At 41.8% G+C, this 20,874-nt stretch overlaps 1 protein-coding gene across 2 annotated transcripts in view; it reads left to right on the top strand.

The window, feature by feature from the left end:
• The window catches only part of LOC139568648 (VPS10 domain-containing receptor SorCS3-like), a 258,964-nt gene that overhangs the window by 156,423 nt on the left and 81,667 nt on the right, over nt 1-20,874 (top strand). For both annotated transcript variants that reach the window (XM_071390614.1, XM_071390616.1), the window contains exons 2-3: nt 2,642-2,748; nt 10,763-10,892. The gene's annotated coding sequence lies outside the window, so the exon portion shown is untranslated. The remainder of the gene's footprint in view (nt 1-2,641; nt 2,749-10,762; nt 10,893-20,874) is intronic.

Below are 20,874 nucleotides of genomic sequence, written 5' to 3'. Positions count from 1 at the left end.
CTAGCTATGCTAATCAGTGTGTGGGGGGATGGGGGGGGATCCCGGACCCGGGGTAGAGGCTCGTGAAAGGTTAAATGGACGAAAGGCAGGCAATGGAACAGTGATTTTTCAAAATAAGAGGCACGTCCGGGTTGGATTTCCTCAGGTTTACGCCTGCAAAATCAGTTCTGTTATACTCACAGACAATATTTTGACAGTTTTGGAAACTTTAGAGTGTTTTCTATCCTACTCTGTCAATTATATGCATATTCTAGCATCTGGACCTGAGAAATAGGCAGCTTACATTGGGAACGTTATTTTTCCAAACATAAAAATTCTGCCCCCTAGCTTCAAGAGGTTTTAAACACTGCAATTGCATGCTAATTATTACAGCTTTCTTCCCCGCAGACACTCGTGAATATGTAGTAATTCTAGATTATGGAATAACAAAAAAGGCACCTCAGAAATCATACAAACTGTTGGAGGCATATGCGTTATGGTTTGGAGGTTTGATTGAATGCATTACTGTCTGATTGTACAGTCTGTCCGTGACACTCTCACACCAGAGCCTTAGTACTTGAGGATAGAACTAAGTGAAAAGTAAAATGGATGCATAGCCTACATACAATACCACACAGGAGCTATATATCTCTTCAATTTATACTTGACAAGCAACTCAGGCAGACAGCATTCTGTGTCTTTGCTGTAATGTCCCTGCCTGCCGCGGACATGAGAAGACTCAAACAATATAACACAGCCCTTGGGATCTCCCTAGTGCTCAGAGGCCCATTCCACATAAAATGTCCCTCTCCAATCAGTCATCGCCCCATTCAATTCCCCAACTCTATTTTAAAATCCTGTAAAAGCTGTCAGCATGCCCATATGCAGTGTCTGTCTTTCTCGTTATTCTAATTTGTAATCATCGTGACCGTCTCTCCCCGGCACTCCAGAATAAATTGGAATGAAAAAAGATCTTATTGTAATTTTAATCAAAAATCCATTACTGGCACAGTAGCACTAGTCTCTGCCGACTACGCCATCAGGAGAAAAAAAACCTGAAGAGCTATAAAATAAGAATCTGTTCTCATTCGTCTTTCCTCACTCAATTCTGTAAATTGCACCGCACATCTGAAGGGGGTTATTGCTGACTGGGTGTGGACTTCTTTCAGTCTTCGGCCAGAAATAATTAGTTAATGACAGTCACATGGTAGCTAATCTTAGGCTCACACGAACATGCACACAAAATCAGAGCGAAAATGTAGACTGTCAATTCAGCCATAAACGGGGATGCATCTTCAAACACAAGTTACAGAAATAAACTGCATTTTGAGCTGAAAGTTGTTCACGTTAGCAGTCAATATCAACTAGGGATATATAGTGTCACTTCCCTGGTGTCCAGAGCAAGCAAAATCATACGGCCTATTTTTAATGGAGGTTGCAGGATCAGATGGAAAGCATGTTCTGTCTGCACCATTCCATCACTTTGGAGGGCAGCATGCTTGCAGAGTGCTTGTTGCCAGCCGGGTTGCCCTGTTCCTCCTCACAAATATTGTAATAAATTCGCCAGCATATGTTAAGTCTTCATCCCATAATATTGACAGCAGTGCGATGTTACAGCTGCTAATCTCTAGACATATACTGACTATACAAAACATTAGGAACACCTAGTTTTTCTATGACATAGATTGAACAGGTGAATCCAGGTAGAAGCTATGATCCATTAGTGATGTCATTAGTGATTAGTCACCTGTTAAATCCACTTCAATCAGTGTAGATGAAGGGGAGGAGACAGGTTAAAGAAGGATTGTTAAGCCTTGAGACAATTGAGACATGGGTTGTGTCATTCAGAGGGTGAAAGTGCCTTTGAATGGGGTATGGTAGAAGGAGCCAGACACACTGGTTTGTGTCAAGAACTTTGACACTGCTGTGTTTTTCACCCTCAAGAGTGGTCCGCCACCCAAAGGACATCCATCCAACTTGACACATTGGAATCAACATAGGCCAGCATCCCTGTGGAAGAAATTATACAAGTTATTTTGATCACTAATGTGGATATGTGCGCCCACCTTTGTGCTCCAATGCTGATGACTCATTGGTCAACAATCAAGATGTGCAACCTTTTGGTTCTGAAGCATGGATGAGAATTTAAAGATGACTTGCATGCAGTGGGTTCAGAACAACATTCACAAAATGTTTGGCCGGGAAAATATACTACCACCGAAAAGGACACTTTGGAGACTGAAATGGCAAAGGGGCATGTATTCTGCACAGGTATAGCCCTATCTGTGCACGTTCAAGTCTCCGAGATTCGTGACACATTCACATGTTTTTGCATTCCTCATATGTCATGGTCGTATATTTAGTTTGCATGTTATAGGATCAAAGGCCCTCGAGCACCCTAGATTCCTGTAGTTATAAGGGTGAGAAAGCCAAGTACTGTAAGATGTACAGTAACAGGGCTATTTCACATGACATGGTTCAAAGCCAAGACAATTGATTTCAGTCATAAACTTACCTTAAGATGTGGTTATTGTTGGAAGCAGGTGTTGGTACGTAACCACTGTCTGTAAGTCTATATGTTTGTCTGTATATACATTATGTATATACATATATGGCTGTCTGTATTTCCCTAAGTTTAAACACATTATTTTTATTTTTACAGATCAACAGACTATGGATCCACCTATGAGAGGATGAATGACAAAGTGGGATCTAAGACAGTGCTGAGTTACCTGAGTTACCTGAGTCTGTCCATCCAATAAGAGAAAGGTAAGACAAACTTCAAAAGGGTGATTTTCAATAACACAATAATGACTGAATTGTTCAATGTCCATTCTCTGCTGCCGTTATATGTTCTTTCCGATCAAATCGAATGTTAACTCGAAGTGAAGGTTAGACGGTAGACTGACTATAAAATCAAATAAATTTGGTTTGAATACATATTTTCTCTCAAGCATTTACATTTTTTTTGCAATTTTTTAGATGCCCAACGTTTAACCTCTAATTCCTCCCAAACCCGGATCCGGGAGCACCCCCCACAGTAAAAAAGCTGACTAGCATAGCCTAGCATAGCGTCACAAGTAAATACTAGCATCTAAATATCATTAAATCACAAGTCCAAGACACCAGATGAAAGATACACATCTTGTGAATCCAGCCATCATTTCTGATTTTTAAAATGTTTTACAGGGAAGACACAATATGTAAATCTATTAGCTAACCACGTTAGCAAAAGACACCACTTTTTTTACTCCACCACTTTTTTACTCCATCAGTAGCCATCACTAATTCGACCAAATAAAGATATAAATAGCCACTAACCAAGAAACAACTTCATAAGATGACAGTCTGATAACATATTTATTGTATAGCATATGTTTTTTTAGAAAAATTTGCATATTTCAGGTATAAATCACAGCGTACAGCAAATGAAAGCCCAACATCTTGTGAATCCAGCCAATGTGTCAGATTTTTTAAGTGTTTTACAGCGAAAACACAATATAGCATTATATTAGCTTAGCACAATAGCCAGAAACACAAGCAATTTACCAGCAGCACAGGTTAGCGATCGTAACAATACAGCAAAAGATATATAATTTTTGACTAACCTTGATATACTTCGTCAGATGACAGTCCTGTAACATCATATTACACAATGCATATAGGTTTTGTTCGAAAATGTGCATATTTAGCAGCACAAATCGTGGTTATACAATGTGATCAGTGGCAACAGGTCATGCATTCTGGCCGGCGCCATCTTGGAAAGGCACCTAATCTAATCAATAAATACTCGTAAACTTGACTAAAAAATACAGGTTGGACAGCAAATGAAAGATGCATTAGTTATTAATGCAACCGCTGAGTTAGATTTTTAAAATTAACGTTACTAGACATACAGTGTGCGTTACAGCCAGACTAGTGCCGCAATAATGGCGGACAAATGCGTTTACATTTTTCCACATAAATACGGAATAACATCATAAATAGCTCTTACTTTTGGACGAGCTTCCATCAGAATCTTGGGCAAGTGGTCCTTTGTCCAAAAGAATCGTTGCTTGGTTGTAAAACGTCGTCTTCAACTTCGGAATTAGCAGCTAACATTAACTATGTGGCCACAACATGCCCAAATGTTCAAAGCGCAATACTAAGGAAATTCCGAAAATAGCAATATACTCGCGTAAACTGATATAACTCGGTTTAAAATAACTTCGTTATGATGTTTCTAACACCTATATCGAATTAAATTACAGACGGATATAGCTAAGGCCGATAACTGAGCGTTTCAAAATGCCATCCTGAGGTCTTGCTTTGCGCAATGACGAACGTCGAAAAGAGAGCTCCCTTCGTTCCTTGGCCTTTTATAAGCTTTGAGATCTACGTAGACACTCCATTCCACTTCTCATTGGTTACTGACATCCAGGGGAAGGCGGGTGCAGTTCATGTCGACCCATAGGATACATACAGAGCTTTAAACTGATCTGAGAACAGAGCCTCGTTTTCAGACCTTCGCAGTTCCTGTCATGAATTTCGCTGCAGAAAGAGTTCTGGTTCACCCACAGACATAATTCAAACGGTTTTAGAAACTAGAGATTGTTTTCTATCCAATAGTAATAATAATATGCATATTGTACGAGCAAGAATTGAGTACGAGGCAGTTTAATTTGGGAACGATAAATGTCCAAGTTGAAACAGCACCCCCTGTAGTGTCAAGAGGTTTTAACCTCACTAGGGGGTGTGGGATGCCTGGCCAACATCCAGTGAAATTGCAGAGCGCCAAATTCAAAAACAGAAATACTCATTATAAAAATGTATGAAACATACAAGTGTTACACATGGGTTTAAAGATAAACTGTTTGTTAATCCAACCGCTGTGTCAGATTTCAAAAAGGCTTTACGGCGAAAGCAAATCATGTGATTATCTGAGAACAGCGCCCAGCAGACAAATCATTACAAACAGTTAGCAGCCAAGAAGAGGAGTAACAAAAGTCAGAAATAGCAATAAAATGTATCACTTACCTTTGATGATCTTCATATGTTTGCACTCCGAAGACTCCATGTTACACAATAAATGTTTGTTTTGTTCGATAATGTTCTTCTTTATGTCCAAAAAACTCTGTTTTGTTGGTGCGTTTTGTTCAGTAATCCATTGGAACAAAGCGTGGTCACAACAGACAGACGAAAAATCTAAAAAGTACAATAAAAGTTCATAGAAACATGTCAAACGATGTATAAAATCAATCCTCAGGTTGTTTTTGTCATAAATAATCAATAATATTTCAACCGGACAAAAGCTTCATCAATAGAAAAGGAGAAACAAGAGAGGTGCACTCTCGATCGTGCGCTGGACTCATTTCCACTGTCCACTCATTGAAAGTGCTGTATCTCCCTCATTTCTCAGAGTAAATCCTGAAACAATGCCTAAAGACTGGCCACATGTAGAAGAAGTCATATAGATTGTGAACTGGGTCCTAAGTCTTTGTATGGTGGATAGGCTTTCAATGGAAAAACAGCCTTTCAAAATAATAGTACTTCCTGGATGGATTTTCCTCAGGTTTTCGCCTGCCCTATCAGTTCCGTTATACTCACAGACATTATTTTAACAGTTTTGGAAACTTTAGAGTGTTTTCTATCCAATTATAATTATATGCATATCCTAGCTTCTGGACCTGAGTATCAGGGAGTTTACTATGGGCACGCTTTTCATCCAAAATTCCCAATGCTGCCCCCTACCCTAGTGAAGTTAATGACCTTATTTAGCTTACATTGCCTTATGCTGGAAGCTTGCCCGAAGATAGAAAGTCAATTCAAGATTGTTACCAAGCAAAACTTACTCATACTGTAGTTATAGCCTCAGGACATTTACCATGACACAACACAGAGACCAGAAATACCTTTTAGGAATCCAAAACGTATTCAAGACAGAATCTTGTTGGTTTGTAGATAAATGCTGAAGCAAAACTAATAAAACAAAGTAGGTGCTAATTCTCTGAGCAAAGTATATTTTTACTTTGGGAAGTTCACCATCTGTTCCACATTATAAACTGTGTGGTTCGAGCCTTAAATGCTGATACGCTGAAAACCGTTGTCTGTCAGACCATATACCACGGGTATGACAAAACATGTATTTGTACTCTTCTAATTACGTTGATAACCAGTTTATGATAGTAATAAGGCACCTCAGGGGTTTGTGGTATATGGCCAATATACCACGGCTGTATCCAGGCACTCCGTGTTGCGTCGGGCCATATACCACACCCCCCCGAGCGTTATTGCTTAATTATAACACAGGTGGCTCAGTCTCTTCTGATCTTTTTTTAAGGGTCATGCTAATGTCCTTCACTAGCAAACTTTCCATGGATAAGCTTTTCTGTGTTGGTAATGTGAAAGAAAAGGGCCACAGATTACTTTCTGGGCCTCCCGAAGAGAGTCAAATAAATCCATAGATCACTAGCGCTGACCCTAAAAATCCCTCCATGGAAAGAGAGGATTTGTGGAACACTGATGGACTTAACCCGTCAGTGGACTCAGTAATACCTAACCCGTCAGCATTGGACTCAGTAATACCTCGGTCTGACCTTGTGACTATTTTCCCACTGGCCGGGCCGGACTTAGCGATAGATCCTATAGTCTAGTTGAAGGTAGAGTATGCCCATCCAGTACATTTCCCAAGCCAAAGACACACGGTATACGTGGACAGGAAACAGATTAGCTGCAAGGGCCTTATCATCTCCCTTTTATGGTGATAGACTGAGGATCTTGTAGTTTTCTTCACCCCAATTAGGGAACTACATTGTAGTAGAAGCTAGTCACGAGATCCTATGATGTCCAGATGCTCTCGTTAGGGCCATGTTTTGTAGACAACCACTATTGACCTCTGGCTTCCACCGACCCACAATCCTCCTCACCTTATATTTTGTCTCACTATGGATGGATGAGCCCAACTCTCTCGTGGATAAGCTGGGATGTTTTTTCTTCATTGCATTTGAGTGGCCAAATTTAACATCTGCGTGTAAAGCATGGGAAAAACAGGAAGAGGGTTATCTCTAATCTGTTGAGATGAGGCAGGAATGACCATTAAATCACCATGACAATATATTTGTGTATTTAATGCCTCAAGGATGTTTTTTTCCCCCCACGTGAATATAGCATTACAATCGATTGGTTTCCACACAACAATATTATTTTAACGTCACTGACTATATTCTCATGTTGTCTAAAGGTAAAAATCCAGAGGCTTGACCTTTCTAAGAGCAGGTGATAGATGTGAATGATGGTGCTGAGAATTACATTTCTGTCACGTTCTGACCTTTATTTCCTTTGTTTTGTCTTTATTTAGTATGGTCAGGGCGTGAGTTGGGGTGGGCAGTCTATGTTTGTATTTCTATGTTTTGCTATTTCTGTGTTTAGCCTGATATGGTTCTCAATCAGAGGCAGCTGTCAATCGTTGTCCCTGATTGGGAACCATATTTAGGTAGCCTGTTTTGTGTTGGGTTTGGTGGGTGGTTGTCTTCAGTCTTCGTGTGTCTGCACCAGACAGAACTGTTTCGGTTTTTCACATTTGTTGTTTTTTGAGTGTTCACTTTGATTAAACAAGATGAACAATTACCACGCTGCACATTGGTCCTCCGATCCTTCTAATTTCTCCTCCTCAGACGAGGAGGAAGACGAAAGCCGTTACAATTTCAAGCATTGAAAGAAGACACTCTTATGAATGTTGAGCCTTATTCCAAGGTCTTCTGCACAGGTTGACTCACAACCACTGCTAATAATGAAGTCTAGCCTTCTAGACAAATAAATATAATTAATAGACATAGAATGAATAGACATTCTATTTCTATGGCTGTAACAAGATTGATATCCCAATTCACTGGAAATGAGCCTAAATATACCTTTCCTATAGAGTGCTCACTCACAGATAGGCCGCAATTGATCTGGGTTTGACAAGATTAATCTGCTGTGAGAAATCCTCTCCTCCTCTCCGCCCCTTGTTTGCAGTCATCAGATGGCTTGCGCACCATCCAACATCAGGCTGCAGCTCCTCAGACAATAACTATCGCACTCTTCGCATGACGATTAGCTCGGTCGCTGTACTCCCACCGACTAGCTGATCATAAGCAGATAACATGTAGAGGTTATCCTAACAACCTGTATTAATCTAAGCTTTGCTACTAATCTCACTCCTCTTTGTTTCCGGGAGACACATTGGTGATCAATTGCAAAGTGGATGTGGAGCGAAATCTTAATTACCTGGCGATGCGATGGTATATTTGATGATGTGAACGTTTTTGACGATGATGTGAGCTGTTACGTAACCTCCCCTCGTGGAACTTAGTGCCTGTTAAAACTGATTCAGGAACATATCAACATGCCCATATCCATATGATCCACATAAACAATCTCAGAAAGGAAATGAATTACATCTACTGAGAGATGGGTTACGAGAAGGCTTTGTCCAATACATTTTTCTACATTTTGTAAGAGAAGTAATGTTTGATTAGTGTTTAATCTTGAATATGTCGCATGGCAAATAATATTTACTGTGCAGGAAATCAAATCAGGTTGGTTAAAGATGAATCATCTTTGGCAGTTTACACCTTTCCAAACTTCTGCAATTCATTTCATTCTCAACATTTAAAGTGTATGTTATGCCTTCCATTAAATGCAGCAGTGATACAGGGGATATACAGAGTATAGCTATACACACAGCTATACAACAAGCCCTCAATAGAGATATGTCTTAATATGTAGTGTATTACAGTAAATATAAAGGAAGCCTGGTTGAAAAGGACTCGCCTAAAGTATTATTATTAGAGAGCTGAGAAACATTCAGTGTCTCCCTGTTCAGTGGTAAAGAAACACTGATTCAACTAGATCCTTCAAGGACTTCTAGCATTTGTACTTTCCCCTCTAAGTGGTGAGACAGAGAGAAAGGTCCTGACAGAAGAATCAGAAATACAAGGTGAAATACAATTTCCACTCATACTAAATGCTGTCGTTTAATACGATATTATTGAATATGATTAGACCTGACCTTAGAAACTACAAATTACATGGGACAAGGCCCTAAGACACTGGGTGAAATAGAGGGGGCCCTTCGCAAAAAAAAACGAAGGAACATTTAAAAAAAGAGAAACTGGCACAGAATCCGCTGTCTGTTTATTGGCTTTAATGAAAAACAATTTATCTAAATCACCACCAGGGAGGATTCCTAGTTAAATCTGGAGAAAGAGGGGTGGGAAGGATTCTTAGCTAAAGCTGGATAAAGAGGGTTGGGGAGGGTTCCTAGTTAAAGCTGGGGAAAGACGGTGGTATTTTTGTCAGTGACAAATGCACTGCTGTTTTTTCCAGCCGTTTGGGCTGTGACACTATCCAAGTCACGCTTTCTCTTCTCCCTTTTCTGTCTGGGTTTAGTAGGTAATTATAATTAAAGCATATTTGATCTATGCATGTCTTATTAATTAAGATATCTATGGATTACTTTGAGAGAAAAAATCCATGGTTTTATATAGGGGAAATGCTTTTTAGGGATATTTCTGTGTTTTGAGAGTAATGAACTGTAATGCAAATGTCTGCTTTACTTCCCCCACAAATAAATCATATTATACCAAGATATACTTTAGATAGTAAACCAATAAGGTCAGATTTTGTTACAATGTAGTATTTCATATTATATATATATTCCAAACAAAGGGCTTTTCTTAACTAAGTTGTGTCAACGTTGTGTACTTTTACAGTATCTTTGGTTTTATAGTATGAACATGTACTGTAATTTACATAATTATACCTAATACCTACATTTGTGTTCCTATTATAATTTTAGTTTTACAGATCTTGCTCTGTTATCGCTTTCACGAGAGGCTCATTTCCAACAAACATTTACATTTTCACAGAATTTATGACGAAATGAAAGTAGAGACTGTATAATTCCTAGCATGGAATTAGAATTCCCGCCACTGTGGTAACAGAGTATTCCACAAAGACATGATTCTTTATTGCACAAATATTTGTTCCTTCTTATCACAGATGCAGATATTGTTCAAAACAAATTGCATTGCCTAGACATGTAGTCACGCTTGGTAAACGCCAAGTTGTGGAGTTCTCTCTTGCTTCACAGCTGTGTTACAGAATACCATAGCACAGCAGCCTATTGATCTACACTATATTCTTAACTGTATTCTTAAAACTTATCCTATTCTTTAACATAGCCACGTATTGTTGTAGTTGTGTTGTGGCCCCTCACGATTTACTTACACCTCTATTTAAAAAAATAAATAAAAATGTAACCTTTATTTAGCTAGGCAAGTCAGTTAAGAACAAATTATTATTTACAATGAGAGCCTAGGAATAGTGGGTTAACTGCGTTGTTCAGGGGCAGAGCAACAGATTTTTACCTTGTCAGCTCGGGGATTTGATCTAGCAACCTATCTCATTAAAGGGAATGTATCTGGAGAGGGGTGACTTGAAGCCAAAGTGCACCAAAGTGTAGACCTGTAAGTGCACTGGAAGAGGCCAAAAAACCATGGCAACAGAGGCGAGAGGCACATTTGTAAAATGAAGTCCAAAACAAAGTGAAGTAGCAGCTTGATGCATGCCAACCTCTAGACCTGGAGTGCTGATATGGCTAACCCTCTCTCTCTCTCTCTCTCTCTCTCTCTCAATCTTCCCTTCAATCTCTAGACATGAATTCACTCTCTATCTTTCTCTATTCCTCTCCATCTCCTCCCTCTCCCACCCCCAACCCCCTTCTCTCTCTCAATCCCACCCCCCTCTCCCTCTCTTCCAGATAATGGTGCTGACAGACCCTGAGTTTGAGAGCAGTGTGCTCATCAGCTCGGATGAAGGAGTGAGCTATCAGAAATACCGCCTCAGCTTCTACATTCTAAGCGTTCTGTTCCATCCAACACGACCAGAAGGTGAGCTCCATGTCATTTTTTCACCGCAGTTGGTTGTTTGATACAGTATGCTTTGGATTTGGAACTGTGATACACAGTCGGATAAAGCTCCAAGCTGTTGATGTTTTACCTTAATTCCATCCCGGTTTGAGTGGCCCCGTATTGGTTTATTGAATATTCTTCTGTACTCTTAATATTATGTATTTACCGTCTTGAAGTTTTGATTAGAATATTGATTATTGTTATGCATTTGATGATACTTTGGTTAGACGTTAGGTCATTTTATTACCATGGCAATTAGTTAGATGCAATGAACACATGTGTTATAACGTGATTACAACTACACAGTAACATTCTAATATTCATTAGAAGATGTCAGCACTATTGGCCTGCAAACCACACACAGTGACTTTGCAGTCCTATACACCAGTGCTCTCATCTGTAACCTTCACTGTACAGTGCTCTCATGTTGAAGAGAGCTCTGTACCCTCCATTCACACACAGGTCACATCCCATATAACCCCCTGTGAAGAAGACCTACCATTATGGCCAATGGGTCTGACCAGGCTACCAAGATGGCTATCACACAGGGGAGTCTGGTTGAGGTGGAGGAGGGAGAATACTGACACCTTGGGTTGCTAACTGACCCCAATATCAGTCATAACAATGAAACCTGGATAGATCCAGAGGTTGTAATTTGTTGCGTTTTCGGTCTGTGATGGCCTTTGTTGGAGAATGTGGACTATACGAGTTTGTAACAGAAGCTGTTGGGCTGTTTGATGTACACTATAGATGTTGGTGATATTTTGTTTGCATTAAAAAGGATGGGCCTTTGTGGACATTGAACACTCGCAGACAACATACCTTCGTGGACATTGAACACTCGCAGACAACATACCTTTCTGGACATGGAACACTCGCAGACAACATACCTTTGTGGACATGGAACACTCTCAGACAACATACCTTTGTGGACATGGAACACTCTCAGACAACATACCTTTGTGGACATGGAACACTCTCAGACAACATACCTTTGTGGACATGGAACACTCTCAGACAACATACCTTTGTGGACATGGAACACTCTCAGACAACATACCTTTGTGGACATGGAACACTCTCAGACAACATACCTTTGTGGACATGGAACACTCTCAGACAACATACCTTTGTGGACATGGAACACTCTCAGACAACATACCTTTGTGGACATGGAACACTCTCAGACAACATACCTTTGTGGACATGGAACACTCTCAGACAACATACCTTTGTGGACATGGAACACTCTCAGACAACATACCTTTGTGGACATGGAACACTCTCAGACAACATACCTTTGTGGACATGGAACACTCTCAGACAACATACCTTTGTGGACATGGAACACTCTCAGACAACATACCTTTGTGGACATGGAACACTCTCAGACAACATACCTTTGTGGACATGGAACACTCTCAGACAACATACCTTCGTGGACATGGAACACTCTCAGACAACCTACCTTTGTGGACATGGAACACTCTCAGACAACATACCTTCGTGGACATGGAACACTCTCAGACAACATACCTTTGTGGACATGGAACACTCTCAGACAACATACTCTCAGACAACTTCTTATGGCTGCAGGGGCAGTATTGAGTAGCTTGGATGAAAGGTGCACAGAGGTGCCAATAGTAAACTGCCTGCTCCTCAGTCCCAGTTGCTAATATATGAATATTATTATTCGTATTGGATAGAAAACACTCTGAGGTTTCTAAAACTGTTTGAATGATGTCTGTGAGTATAACAGAACTCATCGGGCAGGCAAAAACCTGAGAAAAAATCCGACCAGGAAGTGAGAAATCTGAGGTTGGTCGATTTTCAACTCAGCTCCTATTGAAGATATAGTGGGATATTGGTAATGTTGCACTTCCTAAGGCTTCCACTAGATGTCAACAGTCGTTAGAACCTTGTCTGATGCCTCTACTGTGAAGTGGGGCCAAAGGAGAGAGGGTTGAGTCAGGTCTGCCATGACCATGCGCGTTCACGTGAGAGCGAGCTCTGTTCCATCGCACTTCTGAAGACATTGGAATACTCCGGTTGGAACATTATTGAAGAATTATGTTAAAAACATCCTAAAGATTGATTAAATAATTCGTTTGTCATGTTTTTACGGACTGTAATATAAAATTTTTAACTTTTCAGCCATACTTTCCGCTGGACCTGCCCGCGCGTCGTGAGTTTGGAAAGTGTACTGAACGCTAGAACAACAAGGAGGAATTTGGACATAAATGATGGACATTATCGAACAAAACAAACATTTATTGTGGAACTGGGATTCCTAGGAGTGCATTCTGATGAAGATCATCAAAGGTAAGTGAATGTTTATATTGTTACTTCTGACTTCTGTTGACTGCATAATATGGCGGCTATATTTGTGTTTTGATTGGGCTCTGAGCGCCGACTCAGATTATTGCATAGGTTGCTTTTTTCGTAAAGCTTTTTTGAAATTTGACACAGCGGTTGCATTAAGGAGAAGTGCATCTAAAATTCCATGCATAACAGTTGTATCTTTTAGCAATGTTTATTATGAGTATTCCTGTAAATTGATGTGGCTCTCTGCAAAATCAAAGGATGTTTTGTGACTTCCGAACGTAAGGCGCCAATGTAAACTCAGATTTTTGGATATAAATATGAACTTTACCGAACAAAACATACATGTATTGTGTAACATGAAGTCCTATGAGTGTCATCTGATGAAGATCATTCAAGGTTAGTGATTAATTTTATCTATATTTCTGCTTTTTGTGAATCCTCTCTTTGGGTGGAAAAATGGCTGTGTTATTCTGTGAATAGGCACTCACCTAACATAATCGTTTGGTTTGCTTTCGTCGTAAAGCTTTTTTGAAATCGGAAACTGTGGCTGGATTTACAACAAGTGTATCTTTAAAATGCAGTAAAATACATGTATGTTGAGGAATTATGTGATTTCTGTTGTTTTGAATTTGGCGGCCTGCAGTTTCACTGGCTGTTGAAGAGGTGGGACGCTAACGTCTCATGTACCCTAGAGAGGTTAATGAAATGTACATGATTAGTTTAATCACGTAATAATAATTACAGAGAATTTATTAGATAAAATGACAGTCTTCACCTTTAATGATACTAAAGACACAACACACCATACTGCCAGGTCTCTGACCTCCTCCCTATAGGCTGTCTCATCTTTGTCAGTGATCAGGCCTACCACTGTTGTGTCGTGTGCAAACTTCATGATGGAGTCGTGCTTGGTCGTGCTTGGCCATGCAGTCATGGGTGAACAGGGAGTATAGGAGAGGACTGAGCACGCAACCTTGAGGGGCACCCATATTAAGGATCAGCGTGCCTTATGTTTTGTTACCTACCCTTACCACCTGGATGTGGCCCATCAGGAAGTCCAGGATCCAGTTGCAGAGGGAGGTGTTTAGTCCCAGGGTCCTTAGCTTAGTGATGACATTTGAGGGCACTATAGTGTTGAACCCTGAGCTGCAGTCAATGAATAACATTCTCATGTAGGTGTTACTTTTCTCCAGGTGAGAAAGGGCAGTGTGGAGTGCAATAGAGATTGCATCATCTGTGGATCTGTTGGGTCGGTATGCAAATTAGTGGGTCTATGGTTTCTGGGATAATGGTGTTGATGTGAGCCATGACCAGCCTTTCAAAACACGTCATGGCTACAGACGTGAGTGCTAAGGGTCGGTAGTTATTTAGGCAGGTTACCTTGGTGTTTTTGGGCACAGGGACTATGGTGGTCTGCTTGAAACATGTTGGTATTACAGACTCAGTCAGAGACAGCTTGCCAGTTGGTCAGCGCATGCTCGGAGTGCACATCCTGGTAATCCATCTGGCCATGCGACCTTGTGAATGTTGACCTGTTTAAAGGTCTTACTTACATTGGCTACGGAGAGCGTGATCACATAGTCGTCCAGAACAGCTAATGCGCTCATGAATGCCTTAGTGTTGCTTGCCTCGAAGCGAGCATAGTCATTTAGCTCGTCTGGTATGCTCGTGTCACTGGGCAGCTCTCGGTTGTGCTTTCCTTTGTAGTCTGTAATGGTTTGCAAGCCCTGCCACATCCGAATAGCGTCAGAGCCGGTTTAGTACAATTCAATCTTAGTCCTGTATTGACGCTTTTTCTGTTTAATGGTTCATCAGAGGGCATAGCGGGATTTCTTATAAGCGTCCGGGTTAGAGTCCCACTCCTTGAAAGTGGCAGGTCGACCCTTTAGCTCAGTGTGGATGTTGCCTGTAATCCATGGCTTCTGGTTGGGGTATGTACGTCCAGTCACTGTGGGGACGACGTCATCGATGCACTTATTGATGAAGCCAGTGATTTATGTGGTGCACTCCGGAACATATTCCCGTCTGTGCTAGCAAAACAGTCCTGTAGCTTATCATCTGCATCATCTGACCACTTCCGTATTGAGCGAGTCAATGGTACTTCCCGCTTTAGTTTTGCTTGTGATCAGGAATCAGGAGGATAAAGTTGTGGTCAGATTTGCCAAATGTGTAATGAACACGAGGGGAGACAGATAGCTTGTTTCAAGCACAGGCCGCAGCAGGTGTTTATGAAAAGGACAACAGGAGGAGGCAGGTAGCTGGGTCCAGGGGCTGGCAGAAGGTCATACACAGGGGGTCCAAAGGCAACAGTACAGGCAGGGAAAAGGATAGTAAAGTAGTCCGGGAGTTCAGGCAATAGGTAGATAACAGGAAATCCAATAGGCTAAAGTACAGGCAGTGAATAGGCAAAAATGCGTCGTTAGTGAGGCAGGCATAAACTATTGTACACGGGAGGAGTAAATCACGGGAAAACCAGAGCTCTGAAAGACATGTGTCACAAAACTAACAATACCTCACAGCGATGGGGTGCAAAGAACTGGACTAAATAGTGTGTGATAATGACATACAAGTGTCATGATGCTGGCCTGTTGGAGTTTATGACCCCCATAAATGCCTTTTTCCTCTCTCTACTCTACCAATGTGAAAATCCCTTTGTTAACATGGAGAGTCTGGTAACATCAAAAGGTGGGAAACTGAACCATATTTCGGTAATCCAACTAGTTGAAAATATGCGTTGGTACTTAATGAATATGATTTCAGATCAGTTTGCGTCTGAGTCATTATTACTGATGATAGGACAACATAAACTGTATCTTGGAAAGTTTACACATTCTAGTTATCAGATTCACATAGAATTGTTGTGCAGTTTAAATATGAAACTATTTGTGAAAAGAATCAATGTAATTTTTAGCTTCTTAATGAGAGAACGGTTTGTCAGAAGAACAACACTCTCCTCAATCAGAGGCCCCGCCCAAGTGAACAGACATGGGTTGTAAACTATGAAACATGCCCTTCTTTCACCACTATATTAGCCCCTTTACGAAAATGTAACTTCCTGTTCCGAGGACGTTAGGGCGACAGTCCTACGTTAAAGGGGCTCAGATAATAACCTAACGAAATTAGCAACGAATTTCAACGTGAAGATGACGGTCAACACGCCGGAAGGATGAATTTCGACTATACCAGCCAGAATATAGCATGAGCTTAAAAGTATGGCAACTTGGTATGAACTTTGAACTCTTATTCGCTCCATAAGTGATACCTCCTAGCCGTCCAGTTAACAGCAGTCGCTGTAAACGTAGGCTAGGAAAGGACGGACAACGTAGCCAGTCTAACACACACAACGGTACTACAACGTATCCAGTTTACCACCAGAGATCCATGCTGGACCACCCGGTCTCCCATCTACGAACAATCTACTGAAGTGCAGCTCGGAGTAAATACACTGCTCAAAAAAATAAACGGAACACTAAAATAACACATCCTAGATCTGAATGAATTAAATATTCTTATTAAATACTTTTTTCTTTACATAGTTGAATGTGCTGACAACAAAATCACACAAAAATTATCAATGGAAATCAAATTTATCAACCCATGTGTCACGTTCCTGACCTGTTTTCTCTTGTTTTGTATGTGTTTAGTTGGTCAGGGCGTGAGTTGGGATGGGCAGTCTGTGTTGTTTGTTCTATGTGGGAGTGTGATTGTTAATTAGCCTTATATGGTTCTCAATCAGGGACAGGTGTTATTCATTTCCTCTGATTGAGAATCATATATAGGTAGGCTGTTTTACACTGTTAGTTTGTGGGTGATTGTCTTCCGTGTCTGTGTTTGTCGCGCCACACGGGACTGTTTCGATTCAAGTGTTCTTCGTGTTTTCGGTTTTGTTTAAATAAATTCATTATGACTGCATACCTCGATGCGTATTGGTCCGACCCATGCTTCTCCTCTTCAGACGAAGAGGAGGAGAGCAGCCGTTACACCATGGAGGTCTGGATTTGGAGTCACACTCAAAATTAAAGTGGAAAACCACACTACAGGCTGATCCAACTTTGATGTAATATCCTTAAAACAAGTCAAAATGAGGCTCAGTAGTGTGTGTGGCCTCCACGTGCCTGTATGACCTCCGTACAACGCCTGGGCATGCTCCTGATGAGGTGGCGGATGGTCACCTGAGGGATCTCCTCCCAGACCTGGACTAAAGCATCTGCCAACTCCTGCACAGTCTGGGGTGCAACGTGGCGTTGGTGGATGGAGCGAGACATGATGTCCCAGATGTGCTCAATTGGATTCAGGTCTGGGGAACGGGCGGGCCAGTGCATAGCATCAATGCCTTCCTCTTGCAGGAACTGCTGACACACTCCAGCCACATTAGGTCTAGCATTGTCTTGCATTAGGAGGAACCCAGGGCCAACTGCACCAGGATATGGTCTCACAAGGGGTCTGAGGATCTCATCTCGGTACCTAATGGCAGTCAGGCTACCTCTGGCGAGCACATGGAGGGCTGTGCGGCCCCCCAAAGAAATGCCACCCCACACCATGACTGACCCACCGCCAAACCGGTCATGCTGGAGGATGTTGCAGGCAGCAGAACGTTCTCCACGGCGTCTCCAGACTGTCACATCTGTCACATGTGCTCAGTGTGAACCTGCTTTCATCCTTGAAGAGCACAGGGCGCCAGTGGCGAATTTGCCAATCTTGGTGTTCTCTTGGCAAATGCCAAACATCCTGCACGGTGTTGGGCTGTAAGCACAACCCCCACCTGTGGACGTCGGGCCCTCATACCACCCTCATGGAGTCTGTTTCTGACCGTTTGAGCAGACACATGCACATTTGTGGCCTGCTGGAGGTAATTTTGCAGGGCACTGGCAGTGCTCCTCCTCCTCCTCCTTGCACAAAGGCGGAGGTAGCGGTCCTGCTGCTGGGTTGTTGCCCTCCTACGGCCTCCTCCACGTCTCCTGATGTACTGGCCTGTCTCCTGGTAGCGCCTCCATGCTCTGGACACTACGCTGACAGACACAGCAAACCTTCTTGCCACAGCTCGCATTGATGTGCCATCCTGGATGAGCTGCACTACCTGAGCCACTTGTGTGGGTTGTAGACTCTGTCTCATGCTACCACTAGAGTGAAACCACCGCCAGCATTCAAGAGTGACCAAAACATCAGCCAGGAAGCATAGGAACTGAGAAGTGGTCTGTGGTCACCACCTGCAGAACCACTCCTTTATTGGGGGTGTCTTGCTAATTGCCTATAATATCCACCTTTTGTCTATTCCATTTGCACAACAGCATGTGAAATGTATTGTCAATCAGTGTTGCTTCCTAAGTGGACAGTTTGATTTCACAGAAGTGTGATTGACTTGGAGTTACATTGTGTTGTTTAAGTGTTCCCTTTATTTTTTTGAGCAGTGTATTTATTGCATTCTCCTTTTTCAAATGGCCGGTTATTTAGAATGCATAAAATACTGTATTTACGATAGCATAGCTGCCTACGGCCCGATAGAGACACAAACTTTTTTACTCCTTAGTCTTCCCGCTCTTTTACTCAAACCCAACCCCCTCTCTTTGTGTAACCAGCCGTCGTATCTGTTCCGTCCGCTAGGGACGTTTTTTTGTAATAAATGTATGATACATTCTGTGTATATGTAATTCTGTGTGATTAGTTAGGTATTTAGTAAATAAATAATTAAAACAAATTTTGGATTGCTGATTCAACTTGTTAGCCAGCGTTCGTGAAGATAACCAATAATTTACAACTTTCAGATGAGACTAAATAAGGTGACGATTAAATATTGACTGTTATTGATGTAAAAGATTACTAGGTCTTTAAGAGTTTGTTCGGAAGATAACAGCTCTATAAACATTTTTTCGTGGTGCCCCAACTTTCTAGTTAATTATTTACCTGATTAGCTTAATCAGGTAATATTAATTACAGAGAAATTATTTTATAGAATAGCATGTCATATCACTTAATCCGGCATAGCCAAAGACACGACACAGGTTTGTGAACAGGTGATCAAAATTCAGGTGATTGGGATCTGGAGTGAGCTGCATTCAGGGCATCTAGGTTTATGAGAGTGTGAGCTGGAAAGTGGGCTGGAAATTGAGCTGCGTTCAGGGGATCTATGTGTTTGAGGGTGTGAGTTGGAAGCAGACGTTACAAAATGGAGGGCAAGGGAGATCTTTGTACGCCTCTCTGTGTGTATTAAAGTCCCCAACCACTAGGAGCGCCGCCTCTGGATGATCATTTTCTTGTTTGCTTATGGCCGTATACCGCTCGTTGAGTGTGGTGTTTGTGCCAGCATCGGTTTGTGGTGGTAAATAGACAGCTACGAAGTATACAGTGAGGGAAAAAAGTATTTGATCCCCTGCTGATTTTGTACGTTTGCCCACTGACAAAGAAATGATCAGTCTATAATTTTAATGGTAGGTTTATTTGAACAGTGAGAGACAGAATAACAACAAAAAAATCCAGAAAAACGCATGTCAAAAACGTTATAAATTGATTTGCATTTTAATGAGGGAAATAAGTATTTGACCCCCTCTCAATCAGAAAGATTTCTGGCTCCCAGGTGTCTTTCATACAGGTAACGAGCTGAGATTAGGAGCACACTCTTAAAGGGAGTGCTCCTAATCTCAGTTTCTTACCTGTATAAAAGACACCTGTCCACAGAAGCAATCAATCAATCAGATTCCAAACTCTCCACCATGGCCAAGACCAAAGAGCTCTCCAAGGATGTCAGGGACAAGATTGTAGATCAACACAAGGCTGGAATGGGCTACAAGACCATTGCCAAGCAGCTTGGTGAGAAGGTGACAACAGTTGGTGCGATTATTCGCAAATGGAAGAAACACAAAAGAACTGTCAAACTCCCTTGGCCTAGGGCTCCATGCAAGATCTCACCTCGTGGAGTTGCAATGATCATGAGAATGGTGAGGAATCAGCCCAGAACTACACAGGAGGATCTTGTCAATGATCTCAAGGCAGCTGGGACCATAGTCACCAAGAAAACAATTGGTAACACACTACGCCGTGAAGGACTGAAATCCTGCAGCGCCCGCAAGGTCCCCCTGCTCAAGAAAGCACATATACATGCCCGTCTGAAGTTTGCCGATGAACATCTGAATGATTCAGAGGACAACTGGGTGAACATGTTGTGGTCAGATGAGACCAAAATGGAGTTCTTTGGCATCAACTCAACTTGCCGTGTTTGGAGGAGGAGGAATGCTGCCTATGACCCCAAGAAACCATCCCCACCGTCAAACATGGCGGTGGAAACATTATGCTTTGGGGGTGTTTTTCTGCTAAGGGGACAGGACAACTTCACCGCATCAAAGGGACGATGGACGGGGCCATGTACCGTCAAATCTTGGGTGAAAACCTACTTCCCTCAGCCAGGGTATTGAAAATGGGTCGTGGATGGGTATTCCAGCATGACAATGACCCAAAACACACGGCCAAGGCAACAAAGGAGTGGCTCAAGAAAAAGCACATTAAGGTCCTGGAGTGGCCTAGCCAGTCTCCAGACCTTAATCCCATAGAAAATCTGTGGAGGGAGCTGAAGGTTCGAGTTGCCAAACGTCAGTCTCGAAACCTTAATGACTTGAAGAAGATCTGCAAAGAGGAGTGGGACAAA

This window comes from Salvelinus alpinus, chromosome 2 (assembly GCF_045679555.1).
Source record: "Salvelinus alpinus chromosome 2, SLU_Salpinus.1, whole genome shotgun sequence".
In the NCBI taxonomy this organism is placed as follows: Eukaryota; Metazoa; Chordata; class Actinopteri; order Salmoniformes; family Salmonidae; genus Salvelinus; species Salvelinus alpinus.
This window is presented reverse-complemented; position numbering and strand designations above follow the sequence as displayed.